An 18,430-nucleotide genomic window follows, 5' to 3' on the forward strand; every position below is an offset into this window, starting at 1 on the left:
GTTGATGATGTTTTCATTGTGTTCCCTTTATAAAGCAAAGATGTTGGAATTTTGTAGCTGGCCAAATTCACTCCTAGAGAGATCAGCCAATTAATCACAGTCAGTGCAGCTCCCTTTCCTTCACTTAAACTGGTTGTGCCTCAAGTTGCCCCTGTTTACAAACCTATTGTGATGTCTGATCTCACTGTGATGCATTGTGTAGGGTCAGGCTTGCCCTGTGATGTCAAGGTTTGACCCATCCAGTTAAAAGGGCCTCACCTTGATGCAACTGTGTTTGGCCAAAAACCCTTGGGCTTTAAGTTACAATGACTTGATGTGCGAGAATGCAATAACAGCTTTGCACTTGGTTACAACCTAGAGAAGAGGGTGCATGGGCGACGGACAATGATAAGCTTGTTTGCCTTCTCTTTGCCTCCCACCTCTGGGTGGAGGATGACTCGAGCACTCCAATGTTCTTCTGAAACAGCGCTTGTGTTTCTTGGGTTTAGAGTGCTGTAGAGCTGGACGCTCAGATCAATACTGGTGCAGCATTCCATTGATCAGGACACACTGATGCTGTGTTGGTGCCAGGTAGACAGAGGAGCTGGTCAGAGCTGCTGAGGGGAGGTTTTATATGGAACAGAGACCAATTCTTGCTGGGCACTACGTGTTGTTGGAGCCAAGGCTTTTCAATAAAAATTGACCGAGATAGAGGCCACGGGGGATGAACCTGTTCCTTTAATCTGTTATCTAGCTGGGGGTAAATGTCTGTCTGGGACTTCGGAATGGGGCCCAGTAATAATTTGCGATATTGCTCATCTGCCAGACTATGCGAGCAATGCCATGGAAGATCTTCCAATGATAAGTAGTTGTCTACATTTACAGAGCAGGGAGAGGGCACTAAACTCAAGGGCTAGGAGGAGCCATGCAGTGATGGATCTGAGAGTGGGGCTCAGTAATTAGGCTGCAGGCCCCAGACTATCTATGAGCAACACCATGGAATATCTACCAATAACAAAATTAACTATTCCATCCTACTGTGCATCAGTATTACAGTATATGTTAAACTGTTCATATTGCTCATTATGACATTCACAAAAGATGATACAAGATCAACAGGTTAAGACCAACCTTTCAAAGCTCACAACATTCTCTCTAATCTGCTGGTTAATGATGTTCTGCTTGTTTGTGCTTGCCTCACAAAACAAAGATGTTCAGATGTTCTAACCAATCACAATCACTCCAAGAAAGATCAGCCAGTTAGTCACAGTCAGTGTAGCTCCCTTGCCTTCTCTTCAGGCACAAATTCTGCAACATTTAGTCAACCTCCTAGCAAACTCAGGTTCATGGTGTTAGCCTCACCGCCACTTTCACCGAGGCCATGATTCATCACTGTCCACCTGTAGCGATGGCTGTTCCAAAGGGTTTGCTTGCTGCGATCGGCTCCTGGTGTGATGGAAAGAGACCCCGCCCCCACTGGAGCTCCAACTTCCTCCAAAACCAAGAACCACAGCACAGGTGCAGGCATGTTTGTGGAGCAGTGTGGCGGCCCCGAAAAGCGTGGGAATATTAGCGGCAAGTCGGGGCCATAAAAGGAGCGGCGAGCGACGGCCTTGGAGCAGCATGGTGGCCCCGACCTGCATGGCAACATCAATTGCAGGTTGGGGCCATAAAAGGAACATATCTTCCAAGGTACAACACGAGCCAGTCCGCGAAGGCGACGGCTGTGAAGTGGACGACTGGATTGGACGCCATCATAACCCAGTTCGGTGATTGGAGTGTGGGCAGGTACAGCAGAAGCGTCAAGAGCGATGTGATCAGGGCCCAGGAGAGGCGTGAGTTCGGGGCCCAGGAGTGGTGTGGGCCCAGGGGCAGCATGGGCCAGCCCACATGGCGATATGTGTGCGCACTAGGTCAGTGCAGCGGAGCTGGTCTCCAGTCGTCTTGGTTAACCTTTGCCACTGGACCAAGACCAAGCTCAGTCAAGCCTGTGTGGTGGCTGGCGAGCAACGGCCACCACACGTTTAAAAAAAATCCACGCACAGGCATCTTCCACCCTTCAATATGCAGTTTGGGACCTGGAATATTAGGTCCTTCATTGAAACACCTGTGAACTCATTGAACTAATCCCTTTTTGGCGTGGAAGTGAGTCATCCTTGATCCGAAGGACCGCCTAAGAAGAAGGAGAAGAGATCCCTTTCCTTCACTTAAACTGATGGTGGAGCGTCCGATGCCACAAGTTGCCCTAGGTTACAAATCTATTGTGATGTCTGATCTCACTGTGATGCACTGTGCGAGGGTTAGGCTTGCTTAGTGATGTCACGCTTTGACCCGTCATGTGGTTATGACCCAGAGAACAGGTGCATAGATGATGGGCAGTGGTGGGATTATTTGCCTTTTACCAATGATGTTACGTAATTGTATACATTTACAGCAACAGGAGTAGGCCATTCAGCCCCTCGAGCTTGCTCCACTATTTAATTGGATCATGGCTGATCTGTATGTCAACTCCAAATACCTCTCTTTGATCCATATCCTTTGATCAACTCAGGAATGTAGGAATGGGGCCGAAATTCAGCCCCTCAAGCCTGGATATCGATGAATCCATTGGTAACAGCTGTAAGGGTGCAGATTTGGAGTTGGTAAATCTTGTTTTGGGTTTAAAGGGGCTGATTTTCCTGCAGCTTCCCCCCACCTTCCACCCCCACTCTTTCAGAATGTTCAGCAGGCACAGTACCCCCGAGATATGCTTCATCTGCAATGACCTGAACCCTAATATATTTCCAGTTCCAGCTCATTATTATGCCCGTGACATACCCCCGGCCAGCTCCACCACCTACAGAGATAATGGCCGTGGGGCCTTCTGTCTGAAAACAGCAGCCAGACCCGAAAAACCTATTGAAAGACTTGCTAAAAGAACTAACCTTCTAATGGGCTCCCTCATGTGGCGCCCACGTCTGTGTACAAGGCATAAGGCCTATTTCTTCTAGATGACCCTCCAAATGAGCGCTCGCCTGGTGGGTCATGAGGAAAGGCTAGTAATGCCTTTCCTGCCTCATTAACAAGATTACATTCTCATCTGGCCAATGTCCCTCACCCAGGGAAAATCCAGGAGCTGCCAGGGCAATAAGAAAGGGTTGGAGGTTCCTGTCCCCTTTTTCTCACCTATGAAAATCCCGTCCATACTTACACTGAGGGACAAGTATTTAAAGGCTTAAAATTGTAGGTGGGAGGTAAGATGTGCCTGGGAAAGAATGTTAGTGCATTGATTCTCTATTTCTATACAGCGAGAAAGAATATACAGGATAGTTTAGCAGCAATAAGTGAGAGTTCAGAGGAGCAGTGACTACAATAGCATCAATGAAATAAAACGAGACAAAAAAGAGCTCTCAAAGTTCAAAAGATACTTGCAGGGAAGGCAGTTCATCCATCTGGAACAAACTTAGATACCCCCAATCACATCTAGTTGTTTCCAGGGTTTTTGTCTCCACTACTCTACTCTGTCCAGATGTCCATCCCAAGTTTGCGAAGAACAGCCCCACAATATCAGTCCTAAAATTGTCTTTTACTAATTTGAACCTGTGACCCTTGTCCTACTCCCTCATAGGTTTCTCTCAAAACTCTGTGATAAATAATAACTAACCCTGTGGATTTATCTGTTTTGAACTCTTTCAGTTTGTCTAGGACTTCCAACTCATTTATATTGAAGCCCTTAAATTTGCTTTGATAGTCTTTTTTGGGGGAAAGCATGTTGTTCATGTCTTTCAATTTTAACACAGGATTCAATTTGCACACATCAAGTTCCCACAAACTGTGTTGTTGGCTGAGGGATAAATGTTACCCATAACACAGGGAGAACTCCTCTGTTATTCTTCAAATGGTGTCATTGGATCTTTTATGTCTACCTGAGCGAGAAAACAGAACCTCAGTTTAAAGTCTCATTTAAAAGAGGGTGGCCTAGAAATTCAGTTGCGTAGCGTCAGTTGCTACGAGTGCCAAATTGGGACCAAACTGGTGCCCGAGCAGTATGGGCACACTTCTGGTGCGGGCTGCGCTGGATGCCATCTTGGTAAGGGCAGTAGGGTGGCTGTTGGGAGCGTGCAATAAAAGTATGGTGAGTAGGCAGATTGTGATGTCAATCAGCATGCAACACTGAATGATGCCAACACTGCCATTTTCATCCTCATCGCTGAAGCTAACGTTCTCTCCTAACCTCGCACAGCTGAATGTTTGTGGAAGTGTTTGGAGATTTCTAGAGTAGTTTAAAGTTGGTGAGGTGACAGGGAATGGTACTGCAAGATGAGAAGGCCATGCTTCTGACTTCAAGGGTTCTGGTCAGGAGAGGGAAAAATACTATTACTAGCTAAGGCTCTTCCAAGAGCAATTATTTTATCTCAACCTGAACTATAAGCAGTGTGTGAGGCATCTGCGCTTTATGGAAGAGGTGCTCACAGAACTCTGCCACCTCTTGCAACCAGACCTATAGCCTCACACCAGGGCAAGGACAGCGCTGCCAGTGGCTGTGAAGGTGACTGTGGCCCTGAATTACTTCACGCAGTATCTTTCCAGGCCGAAGCAGGTGACATTTGTAACATCTTCCAGTTCGTGATCCACTGCTGCATAAGAGAGGAGATAGAAGCTTTTTATGTCAGGAGAAGGGACTTTTTTATCTTCTCGCTGACCAGAGAGAAGCAGGCAGTGTGTCCACGTGGCTTTGCCAGGATAGTGGACTTCCAATGGTGCAGAGCGCCATCGACTGCACACGTGTGGCTTTGTAGGTACCATATATAAACGTTGAGTTGTACAGCAATGGCAAAGGTTTTCACTCGCTGAATGTACAGTTGGTATGCGATCATGCTCAGCACACCATGATGGAAAATGCCCAGTATCCTGGCAGCAGTCATGATGCTTGTATTCTGCGCCAGTCCACTATTTCCTCAGATGTGAGCAAACCAAGACTCCTTTGAACCACCAGGACAAACCAGATGGTGGCTACTGGGCGACAAGGGCTAACCCTTGACCACTTGGCTCATGACTCCGCTCCGCAACCCAACCACACGTGGGCAGCATGCGAACAATGAGAGCCATGCTGCCACTCGAAACATCATAGAGCAGACCATTGACGTCCTTAAACAATGCTTCCGTTGCTTGGACAGCTCTGGAGGACCCCAGCAGTACATACGTGAGCGTGTGTCCCGATTCATAGAATCATAGAAATTTACAGCACAGAAGGAGGCCATTTTGACCCATTGTGTCCGCGCCAGCCGACCAAAAGCTATCCAGCCTAATCCCACTTGCTAGCTCTTGGTCCGTAGCCCTGTAAGTTACGACACTTTAAGTACACATCCAAATATTTTTTTAATGTAGTGAGGGTTTCTGCCTCTACCATCCTTTCAGACAGTGAGTTCCAGACCTCCACTACCCTCTGGGTGAAGAAATTTCCCCTCAAATCTCCTCTAAACCTCCCACCAATTACTTTAAATCTATGTCCCCGGTTGTTGACCCCTCTGCCAAGGGAAACAGGTCCTTCCTAACCACTCTACCCAGGCCCCTCATAATTTTATACACATCAATCAGGTCTCCCCTCAGCCTCCTCTTTCCAAAGAAAATAAACCCAGCATCTCTACTCTTTCCTTATAGCCAAAATTCTCCAGTCCAGGCAACAGTCTTGTAAATCTCCTCTGCACCCTTTCCGGTGCAATCACATCTTTCCTATAATGCGGTGACTATGTTTTATATAGTTCAAGCATAACTTCCTTGCTCTTATATTCCATGCCTCGGCTAATAAAGGCAAGTATTCCATATGCCTTTTTAATCCACCTAATCTACCTGGCCTGCTACCTTTAGGGATCGGTGGATCTGCACTCCAAAGTCCCTTTGTTCCTCTACACTTTTCAGTGTCGTACCATTTATTGTGTATTCCCTTGCCTTGTTAGACCTCCCCAAATGCATTTCCTCACACTTCTCCGGATTGAATTCCATTTGCCACTGTTCTGCCCACCTGACCAGTACATTATTGGGCCTGAAATTCCGGCCAGAGACTTCCTTCGGACAAACGCCTCCGACCAGAGGAATTTTTAATGAATTTACCTGGTTGTCCTGGATGCATCTGTGATTGCGGCGGGGAGGCCTTCTCTTCCCGATCGTCGGAGCGTACTCCCATCCTCGACGTTCGGACGCAGAAGGTGCAGTCACATATGACTGCACAACCAATCAAGTATAGTATTCTAATTAATAGCAGTGAGAACTCCATATCTATGAGATCTTATTGATATTAATGAGCAAAAAAAAGCAAACACACTAAACACAACATAAAAAATAAAAAACACACCTCATATAATTAAAATTAATTGAAATTAAAGTTCATTAAATGTTTTAGAAAAAATATATTTTGGGGATTTTTGTTTAAAGTGTTTTAATCGGGTTTAAAAGAAACTTACCTTAGTGAACAGGATTTTTAACATAAAACGGTATTTTTAATTTTAATTTTTATGTGTTTTAAAACTCTAATGCTGGTAAAAGTAGGCTATGAGTTTAAGAGTTTCAAGGACATTCTCTGGGCAAGAGATGGGCAAATAGCTCAATCTCACCTGTGTGAATGTCCCAGCTGTTGAGATACGGAGGATCTGTCAAGCCAAAACTTGCAGATCGGAAAAGGCATTTTTTGGCGCATTGCATGCATGCCGAAAACCAACTTTTACAGGGCCTCGCAGGGTCCGTATCCCGTACGGACCCGGCAAGGCCGGAATTTTAGCCCCAATATCTTCCAGCTTTCTTCTTCATTATCAACCACACAGCCTATTTTAGTGTCATCTGCAAACTTCTTAATCATACCCCCAACATTCAAGTCCAAGTCATTGATATATACCTGTTCTGTGTGCAATAAAGGTTCAAACTGAGTACTGTTTAACTAAGCAAGGTACGACCTTGACTCTGCTTTATTTAGGCCCAAAGTGCCTGACTCTCAAAATGGCTGGCCTTTTATACCTGAGCAGCACCATGTGCGTGCTGCTCAGTGGTCTCCAACAATGATGCCATCTGGTGGCTACAAACAGAATGTACATACATGACAATACCCCCCCTCTGAGATCTTATCACAGTCTTTCACAGGTTGAGACGGTCTGGTGCTTTGCGCTCCCGGGATGTCCGTCTTAGTTCGTATCCAACCTTGGGTGAGTGTGCGGTGTCTGTTGTGGCTGATGGCTGGATGATTGACTTGTTGGGGGTGGCAGTGGCCATGTCAGGAATTGCAAGTCCATTTTTATTGAACGGGTCCATGATGGAAATTCCGGGTTCACTGATGACCCTTGAGTCCTCTGAAGGCTGCTGGTAGGTTGGTTAGTCGTTGATGGTTTCTTCGTCCGACTGCTCTGGCTCGTCTGTGTGTCTCAGCTTTGTCTGATCCATGTGTTTCCTGCAAATTTGCCCATTCTTGAGCTTAATAATGAATACTCTGTTGCTCTCCTTGGCCATGACCGTACCAGCGATCCATTTGGAACCCTGACCATAGTTCAACACATATACAGGATTATTAACAGAAATTTTGCGTGACACAGTTGCGCGATCGTGGTACCCTTGTTGACTTTGTCTTCTGTATTTAACATGATTACTTAAATCCGGGTGTACCAGAGATAGCTTGGTCTTAAGACCTCTTTTCATCATGAGTTCAGCAGGCGAGACCCCTGTGAGTGTGTGGGGTCTTGTCCTGTAACTAAGTAGCATGCAGGATAAGCGGGTCTGCAGTGACCCTTGGGTTACTCTCCTCATGCTTTGCTTGATCATTTGTACTGCAGGCTCAGCTTGCCCGTTGGATGCAGGCTTGAATGTTTTATGTTACATGTTTTATGTCATTAAATTTCACAAACTCCTGAAACTCCTGACTGGTGAAGCACGACTCATTGTCGCTCACCACTATGTCAGACTGACCATGTGTCGCGAACATGACATTGAGATTCTCAGTGGTTGCTTTGGACGTGCTGGATGACATGATTATGCATTCTATCCACTTCGAATAAGCGTCCACCACCACTAAAAACATCTTGCCCAGGAAGGGACCTGCAAAATCTACATGGATTCTGGACCATGGTTTGGATGGCCACGACCACAGACTCAGCGGCGATTCCGTTGGTGCTTTGCTGAGCTGTATGCAGGTGTTGCACTGATGCACACATGCTTCCAGCTCAGAATCAATTCCTGGCCACCATATGTGGGACCTGGCGATGGCCTTCATCATTACTATCCCAGGATGTGTGCTGTGTAACTCACACACAAACTTCTCTCTCCCTTTCTTGGGCATTATATCGCGATTGTCGCACAATATGCAATCTGCTTGAATAGACAGTTCGTCCTCGCACATTTTCTTAGCTATGGCAGACCAATCCCCTTTGAGGATGCAACCATTTATCACGGCTTAACTTGTTAAGCCGTGACAGCCTTCACTCTCAAAAGCACCATGATTAACATTAGATCCGCCAGTTGTGGCGTTTTCACCTCCGGTGTAGGCAACGGCAACCGTCTCAAAGCATCGGCACAATTCTCTGTGCCAGGTCTGTGGCGAATGACATAATCATAGGCGGATAATGTCAGTGCCCACCTTTGGGTGCGGGATGAAGCATTGGTATTGATACCTTTGCTCTTGGAAAACAATGAAATGAGCAGCTTGTGATCAGTCTCTAATTCAAACCTGAGAACGAACAGGTATTGATGCATCTTTTTAACACCGTACACACACGTTAATGCTGCTTTTTATACCATGCTGTAGGTTCTTTCTGCTTTAGACAAACTTTTGGATGCATACACAACAGGTTGAAGTTTCCCCGACTCATTGGCTTGTTGGAGTATGCAACCAATTCCATATGACGATGCGTCACAGGCCAAAACTAAACGTTTACATGGGTCATCATGGACCAGCAGCTTGTTCGAGCAAAGCAGATTGGTGGCTTTCTTGAAAGCTCTGTCTTGCGATGCTCCCCACACACAGTTGTCGCCTTTTCTCAATAGCATGTGCAGTGGTTCTAGTAAGGTGCTCAATTTAGGTAGGAAGTTACCAAAGTAGTTGAGTAGACCCAGGAACGAATGCAGCTCCATCATGTTCTGCGGCTTGGGTGCATTCTTGATAGCTTTGGTTTTCACGTCAGTAGGTCTGATGCCATCAGCGGCATTTTCCTCCCGAGAAATTCGTCCTCCGGTGCCATGAAGACGCACTTCAAGCGTTTAAGTCTGACTCCCACTCTGTCCAAATGCAGTAGAGCCTCTTCCAGGTTGTTCAGATGTTCCTTGGAGTCACGACCGGTGATCAGGATGTCATCTTGGAACACGATGGTTCTGGAACGGACTTCAGTAGACTTTCCGTATTCCTCTGGAATATTGCTGCAGCCGAGCGAATTCCGAACAGGCACCTGTGGTAAATAAATAGTCCTTTGTGCGTGTTAATGCTCGTAAGTCTCTTCGACGTCTCGACCAACTCCTGTGTCATACAGGCCGACGTCAAGTCCAGTTTTTTTGAACGACTTCCCTCCGGCTAGCGTCGCAAACTAGTCATCAGTAAGCGGTACTGATCTTGTTTCAAAACTCTGTTGATCGTAGCCTTGTAATCTCCACAGATTCTGACTGTGCCATCACTTTTCAGCACAGGAACAATGGGGCCGGCCCATTCATTAAATTCGACTGGTGATATGATCCCTTCACGCTGGAGTCTGTCCAGTTCAATTCCGACCTTCTCCCTCATCATATACGGCACTGCCCGAGTTTTATGATGGACGGGTCTTGCATCTGAGTCCACGTGGATCTGCACCTTGGCTCCCGTGAAGTTGCCGATACCCGGTTCGAAAAGCGAGGGGAACTTGCTGAATACTTGGGCACATGCATCTTCTTCCGATGACAACGCCTTTATGTCGTTCCAGTCGCATCTGATTTTCTCCAACCAGCTCCTGCCGAGCAGCGTTGGGCCATTGCCTGGAACAATCCACAGCAGTAACTCGTGAACCGCACCGTTATATAACACGTTAATTTGTGCACTGCCAATCACCTTTATCAGTTTTTTGGTGTACGTGGGCAGCTTGGCGTTAACAGGGCTCAGCCTGTGCCTCATAGTCTTAGTATCCCACAGCTTATTAAATGCCCTCTCGTTTATGATCGATTGACTCACCCCTGTGTCCAGTTCCATCTATACCGGTATCCCGTTAAACTTCAACATTAATCAAAATTGGTTTACCCTTGGTTATGAAGGAGTACAGTCCATACACTTCCTCCTCTGGCATCTTGGATCCGCACTAGTCTGACTCTCATCCTCCATGTGGTGTGTCGCAGCTTGCTTGCTCATTTGCGGACATTTGCGCTGGAGGTGCCCTACTCTCAGACTATATTGCTTAAATTGGCACTGCTGGTGCCGATGATTTCCCCCACAACGCCAGCATGGAGAAGTCGGATACATTCCCGCTGGCGGACTTTGGGCAGCCACAGGTTTTGCGAACGCAGCCGGCTAGGCCCTGCCATGTGCCGCTCTGCCAAACACTGAATCAATCGCATTTACTGTACTTGCCAAGTTTCGGTTCTGCATCGCTATTTGCTTTAGACTCCTGTCTGTCGTCATGCATGATTGAGTGATCTGGATAACCCTTTTGAAATCCAACTCCTCCACCGCCAGAAATTTGCGCAGGATCACCTCGTGGTTGATACCGAAAACAAAGAAGTCCCGCAGCATATCTGCCAACACCGTCCCGAACTTGCATGGTCCCGCTAGACGTCTCAGGTTGGTAATGAATTCCGCCGCGCTCTGGCCCTCTGATCGAACGTGTATATAAAACCTGTATCTCAAGATGATGATGCCGTCGTCTGGCTTGAGGTGCTCCCGTACCAATGTACACAACTCCTCGTACATTTTCTCTGTTGGATCAGTAGGCATGAGTAGATTCTTTATCAGACCGTAAATCTTTGTACCACACACAGTGAGGAACACGGCCCGGCGCCATTCTGCATCATCGACCCCCTTCATTTTGTTGGCCACGAAGTACTGGTTCAAACGGCTCACAAAGTCTGCCCAATCTTTTCCCCCCACGAATCGCTCTAAAAATCCAATCGTGCTCATTTTGCAAACAAAGGTTCTTGTATTCTCATTGCCAAATGTTATGTATGCAATAAAGGTTCAAACTGAGTACTGTTTAACTAAGCAAGTTACAACCTTGGCTTTGTTTTATTTAGACCCAAAGTATCCGACTCTCAAAATGGCTGGCCTTTTATACCTGAGCAGCACCATACATGACAATACCACAAAAAGCAAAGGACCAAGCATTGAGCCCTGCAGAACCCCACTCGAAACATCCTTCCAGTCACAACAACACCCATCAACTATTACCCTTTGCTTCCTACCTCTGAGCCAATTTTGGATCCAACTTGCCACTTTGCCCTGGATCTGATGGGCTTTTGCTTTCATGACCAGTCTGCCATGTGGGACCTTATCAAAAGTGTTGCTAAAATCTATATACACTACATTATACGCACTGCCCTCATCGACCCACCTGGTTACCTCCTCGAAAAATTCAATCAAGTTAGTCAGACATGACCTTCCCTTAACAAATCCATGCTGACTGTCCTTGATTAATCCATGGCTTTCCAAATGAAGATTTATCCTGTCCCTCAAGATTTTTTCCAATAATTTTCCCACCACCGAGGTTAGGCTGACTGGGCTGTAATTACTCGGTCTATCTATTTCTCCCTTTTTAAACAAAGTTACAATATTAGCACTCCTCCAGTCCTCTGGCACTACAACTGTAGCCAGAGAGGATTGGCAAATGATGGTCAGAGCGTCTGCAATTTCCTCTTTTGCTTCTCTTAACAGCCTGGAATACATTTCATCCGGGCCTGGGGATTTATCCATTTTCAAAGCTGCTAAGCCCCTTAATACTTCCTCTCTCACTATGTTTATCTTATCTAATATTTCACATTCCTCCTCCCTCATTGCAAAGTCTGCATTGCCCCTCTCTTTTGTGAAAACAGATGCAAAGTATTCATTAAGAATCATACCCACATCTTCTGCCTCCACACACAGATTAACTGTGTGGTCTCTAATAGACCCCACTCTTTCTCTAGTTATCCTCTTGCTCTTAATGTATTTATAAAACATCTTTGGCTTTCCACTGATTTTACTTGCCAACATTCTTTCATGCTCTCTCTTTGCTTTTCTGATATATTTTTTAATTGCGCCCCTGCAGTTCTTATACTCCTCTCGAGTTCTCGGAACCTCTCATCAGCTTCCCTTTTTTTCTTTATCTTACCCTGTATGTCCCTTGACATCCAGGGGGCTTTAGATTTGTTAGCCCCACCTTTTTTTTTAAGGAAACATACTTGTTCCGTACCCTCAGGATCTCCTCTTTGAATGCCTCCCACTGCTCTGACACTGATTTACCATCAAATAGCCACTTCCAGTTCACCTTGGCCAAATCTCATCTCAGCTCAGCAAAATTGGCTTTACACCAATTGTGAACTTTTTTTCCTGGTCCACCTTTGTCCTTTTCCATAACTACCCTAATTCTTACTGAATTATGATCACTAGCACCAAAATGCTCTCCCACTGATGCTCCTTCCACCTGCCCCTCTTCATTTCCCAAATCCAAGTCCAGAACCGCCCCCTCCCTTGTTGGGCTTGTTACATACTGGCTAAAGAAGTTCTCCTGAATGCATTTTAGGAATTCCACACCCTCGGTACCATTCACACTGCTCTTTTCCCAGTTACTATTAGGGTAGTTGAAATCCCCTATTGTTACAGCTCTATAGTTTTTGCACTTCGCAGCAATTTGCCCACATTTGTTCTGCTATCTCCCTCTGACTGTTTGGGGGTCTATAGTACACTCCCAGTAGTGTGATCGCCCCTTTTTTGTTCTTCAATTCAAACCATATGGCCTTGTTTGATGACCCGCTAACATATCATCACTTTTCACAGCTGTAAAACTTTCTTTAATACGTACTGCAATCCCTCCTCCTTTTTTACTCACCTCTCTATCCCGTCTGAAAACCTGTAACCAGGAATGTTGAGCTGCCATACCTGTCCTTCTTTCAACTATGTCTCAGTAATGGCTATAATATCTATCTGTGCTCTCAGCTCATCTGCCTTACTCCCTATACTCCTCCTTGCATTGAAGTATTTTCCATTTAGTGGTGCCAAACTCCCGCGTCATTTTTACAGATCTTGTTTCCTCTGTCTTCCAAATTCACTTTCTATTTTTCTGCTGCCCAATTCCAGCTTTGCTTCTCTCCCCACTGAATCTATTCTCCGGTTCCCATTCCCCTGCCAAGCTAGTTTAAACCCTCCCCAATAGCACTTGCCATCCCTCGCGCAAGGATACTGGTCCCGGCTCTGTTGAGGTGCAATACATCCGGCTTGTACAGGTCCCACCTCCTCCAGAAATGCTCCCAATGCCTCAGGAAGCTAAAGCCCTCCCACCTGCACCATTTATCCAGCCATGCATTCATCTGCTCTATCTTCCTATTTCTGTACTCACTAGCTCGTGGCACCAGCAGTAAGCTGGAGATTACTACCTTTTGAGTCCTGCTTTTTAATCTCTCTCCTAGCTCCCTAATCTCTGCCTGCAGGACCTCATCCCTCTTTCTACCTTTGTCATTGGTACCGATATGGACCATGACCTCTGACTGTTCACCCTCTCTCCCCAGAATGTCTTGCAGCCGCTCGGTGGCCTCCTTGACCCTGGCACCAGGGAGGCCACATACCATCCTGGAGTCACGTCTGCGGCCGCAGAAAAGCCTGTCTGTTCCCCTGACTATCGAATCCCCTAGCACTATTGCTCTTCTATTCTTCCTCCTCCCCCCCCCCCCGTGCAGCTGAGCCACCCGTGCTGTCGTGGACTTGGCTCTGGCTGCACACCCCAGAGGCATCATCGCCCTCACCAGTACTCAGAACAGAATAATGATTGGAGAGCATGCTTGAATTTGGGGGAAGCCTGCCCTACCTGCCTTGACCTCCTCTTCTGCCTGGTGGTCACCCACTTCCTCTCTGCCTGCACACTCTTTAGCTGTGGGGTTACCACCTCTGGAAACGTGCTATCCACGGAATTCTCAGTCTTGCGGATGCACCGCAGTGACTCCAGCCGCCGCTCAAGCTCTGAAACTGAAGAGATCGCAAAGTTTCTGTTTAAAGAATGGACTCAGTCGAGAATATTTCATGGACTTTATGGGTTTTTCTGAGGGTATTTTCCCTGTGATGGGATCACCCTGTGCAGATATGTGAACAAGCTGGTTTTGTTCAAACTCCAGAGACCGCATGGCAGTTAGCTGTGACAAAAGAACTGTCAGTCGTCCAGAACGGGTTTGCCCACCAGTCACAGCTAAAGGAAGGGGCCACGAATATTGAAAACGAGCTGTCGACCAGGAAGCGGGGGCCATTGACAAAGCCATTCTAACATGCAAAAGCACTTCTCACCTCCATCCCAGAAGGAAAAACAGGACAATGAACCCATTAGCCTGGCCAGCCATATAGGAGCCGAGTCTTTCCCAACACAAAGACTCAGATATACCCAGAATTAAAGCCCAATGCATGTGGGTTGGGTGGCCCATCACTGACTAAGTACCCGTGCTTAGAAACAAAGGGATTTTAAAGATTGGCGGGAAAGATAGGGGTAGCAAAATTCCCATAAAGACAGAGTCTTTTCCACTTTATTTTTAGCTTGAAGCTTGTAGCTTGAAGGTGGGAGTGAAGTTTGGAGCTTGCAGCTTGTACCTCTCTCCCTCTCACTCTCACTGCACCAAGATCGATGTACAGGGAGGAAGCCGCAGTACTGCAGAAGAAGCTACCGCGACTGAAGACCAGGCAGTAACTTCCCACAGCTGAGCTGAGCGAGGAAAGCAACTGTGTGTGTAGTGGTGAGCATGATCGTGAGTGTCCCAAGCTGGGTGAGACTAAGGGCTCAGGATTTTCTCAGAAGTGAAGCTTTTCAGGGCTATTCTGGGGTAGGAGCTTCGACTAGGTAATTCATGGGTAGGGGTGAAGTTAGAATCCACCAGGGAATTACTGCATGTTGCTAGGTTTCATTTCTGTACTGTATGTATGTTGTTTGTAACCTGGATTTTATTCTCCACAGAGACAGTGATTTTGTTTAGTAGTGCATGTTTCAGCCAGTGTATGTTAGACCAAATAAATATAAGTACGATTTTTCACCGAAGCATTCCTGTCCGTGACTCATTTCATTTACACTCTGAATAATAATTCCTGAGTCTAGAACTTTCGTAAGGCGGGGGTGATTCGGACTGTCCGTCTAGCAATTGGGCTATGATCAAAACTGCTTACAAAATGCAGAGCTCGAGTTGCTACAGCTGGAGACACCTCTTGCACACATGATCGTCCAGGCTACCCAAAGCATCCAGGACTTCCCACATGCCACAGGATGTGCACTCCATGAGACTGAGCTGCCCTGCCAAGCTTCTAGTTAAGTTTATTTCATAGTTTAGTTTATAGTCAATTTAACACTCGAAGACAAAAAAAACACTCACCGGCAACTCACCAATCAGCTCCGTCCCTTGTACTGACGTCACTTTTGGTTTCTGATGTCACTGCTGTGTTGAGTTGCTATCGGCTCTCCGCCTGCTCGCTGTCGCCGCTGCTGCTGCTCTGGTCTGCACTGCCTCTGGGCCTCCTGCTCAATTTATACTCTGCCCACTCGCTGCTGCTGCTGCTCTGGTCTTCCCCTCTTTCTTCACCGATTCCCACTCTTTCCAAATTCCCAAATAAACCATTCAGTTTAAGTCCACTCCCTTTAAGACCGCTCTATGCAGATTCGCCATGTTCTGCGGTACCCTTGGCACCAGGGATGGGGTCACCAGCTCAGGAGCAGGAGTAGGAGTAGGAAGAGGAGGAAGCGGAAGCAGAAGGAATAATGCAACCCAGACAGCCACTTTCTGGCCGGGATATCTGGGATCGAATCATCCGCCTGCAGTACGATTGAACGAAACCCAAATTACCCAATCAACATTACATAAGAATATAAGAAATAGGAGCATGAGTAGGACCTATGGCCCCTCGAGCCTGCTCCGCCATTTAATACGATCATGGCTGATCCGATCATGGACTCAGGTCCACCTCCCTGCCTGCTCCCCATAACCCCTTATTCCCTTATCGGTTAAGAAACTGTCGATCTTTGTCTTAAATTTATTCAATGACCCAAGTTCCACAGCTCTCTGAGGCAGCGAATTCCACAGACTTACAACCCTCTGAAAGAAGAAATTCCTCCTCATCTCAGTTTTAAATGGGCAGCCCCTTATTCTAAGATTATGCCCCCGAGTTCTAGTCTCCGCCATCAGTGGAAACATCCTCTCTTCATTCACCTTGTTAATCCCCCTCATAATCTTATATGTTTCGACAAGATCACCCCTTATTCTTCAGAATTCCAATGAGTAGAGGTACAACCTACTCAATCTTTCCTCATAAGTCAAACCCCTCATCTACAGAATCAACCTAGTGAACCTTCTCTGAACTGCCTCCAAAGCAAGTATATCCGTTCTTAAATATGGAAACCAAAACTGCATGCAGTATTGCAGGTGTGGCCTCACCAATACCCTGTACAACTGTAGCAAAACTTCCCTGCTTTTATACTCCATCCTCTTTGCAATAAAGGCCAATATTCCATTGGCCTTCCTGATCACTTGCTGTACCTGCATACAATCCTTTTGTGTTTCATGCACAAGTGCCCCCAGGTCCTGCTGCACTTTGCAATTTTTCTCCATTTAATTAATAACTTGCTCTTTGATTTTTTTCTGCCAAAGTGCATGACCTCACACTTTTCAACATTATACTCCATCTGCCAAATTTTTGCCCACTCACTTAGCCTGTCTATGTCCTTTTGCAGGTTTTTTGTGTCCTCCTCACACATTGCTTTTCCTCCCATCTTTGTATCGTCAGCAAACTTGGCTACATTACACTCAGTCCCTTCTTCCAAGTCGTTAATATAGATTGTAAATAGTTGGGGTCCCAGCACTGATCCCACATCTTCCCTTCCCTCCGTTACTGACCATCACAGCGTCCTCTTGGCCACAATGCTCAAATAAAAGCCACCACAAAGCAAACTTTACAATCCAATTTTATCCACATATCCATCCAATATTACATCAAAAATTTAAGTAATCACACTTGCGCAATTCCTTAGTGACCGCTTTGCATGTGCCTTTGCCAATCCTAGTGCTCCTACACAGTGCAACCCGGGTGGCTGCAGCATGGCTGGTTGAAGGCTGATGGCTTTCAGTGGGGGAGACTGCAGATGGCCTTGCAGGAGGACCTCGAGGAGCTCGAGGCCTAGAAGGCCAGGCTTCAGACTGCACCATGTAGACATGGGCAGCAGCTGTCTGGGCTGGCTGGCTGACAGGCAACATCAAGGACACTGGCGAGTGGCAGGGGTGGGAGAACGAATACTGTCACCCTGCAGAGGACAGCATGCTCCTGCTCCATGGAGCCACTGCTACTCCCCCTCAGTAATCCTAGTAATCTGTCGGAGGAGAGATTGTGGTCCTGCTGTGAGACCCTGCAAATGCGTTTGAACAATGGTAACGGCAGCCATGATGGCAGCATTCTGAGCTTGCAAGACAGCAAGCTGACCTTGCATGATTTCAGTCTGAGCTTCCACTGCAGCATCCAGACTTTTGGAGGAAGCTGTTTATTGTGCAATGGAAGCCAAGAAATCGGCCATCGGACGCTACATCATGGGTGGGTCGACAAGTGTGCTGATGAAGTTGGGCACCACTTCCATGCTGGAAAGGATGGGCTGCAAGCTCTGCACAAAACCCTCTGCCAAGTTGGTGCTGGACTCCTTCATGCTCCTTGGCATTGCACACAGGCTTTCTGGCAGGCTTCCCATCATCTTCAATAGTTTCAGCCCCACCGCTGGCCACAGCTTCAGCAAATGCCATTCCAATAATGGTCAGCGCCGTCTCCTCCATGGAGGTTAGGATATGCAGACACGCCTCTTCCCCTCTGGTTAGTTATTGCTGCCTCCAGTTGTGCACAACCTTGTCCTGCAAGAGAGAAGGAAGTGTGTCAGTGAGTTTCGTATAATCTGTCTGGGTGATGTGGTTGTCATGGTTGAATAGCTGGCAAGCTGTGGGATTTCGGTGTGAGGCTTTCAGCAGTGCTAAGTGTGTGAGGGTGATGTGGATTATATGAATGTGAGGTATGAGTCCTGATTGATAGAGATTGTTGGTAGGTGAGTGATGTGGATGCAGTGAATTGCGGAGTGTTTGAGCCTAGTGGTACAGTTTGAGGGATATGGCATTTGAAGATGCATTCACTGACCTTGACCACTTATGTAAGGTCAATGAACTTCTTGCGGCACTCCAACCAGGTCCTCGTGGCTACACTCCTGGCATTGACCTCCATGACTATCTGTTCCCACTTCTTTTTGACAGTTTGTCTGGAGGGCCTCCTGGCCCCCTGCGGATACAGGACATCTCTTTTCCT

Source organism: Pristiophorus japonicus, chromosome 1 (genome assembly GCF_044704955.1).
Source record: "Pristiophorus japonicus isolate sPriJap1 chromosome 1, sPriJap1.hap1, whole genome shotgun sequence".
Lineage (NCBI taxonomy): Eukaryota > Metazoa > Chordata > Chondrichthyes > Pristiophoridae > Pristiophorus > Pristiophorus japonicus.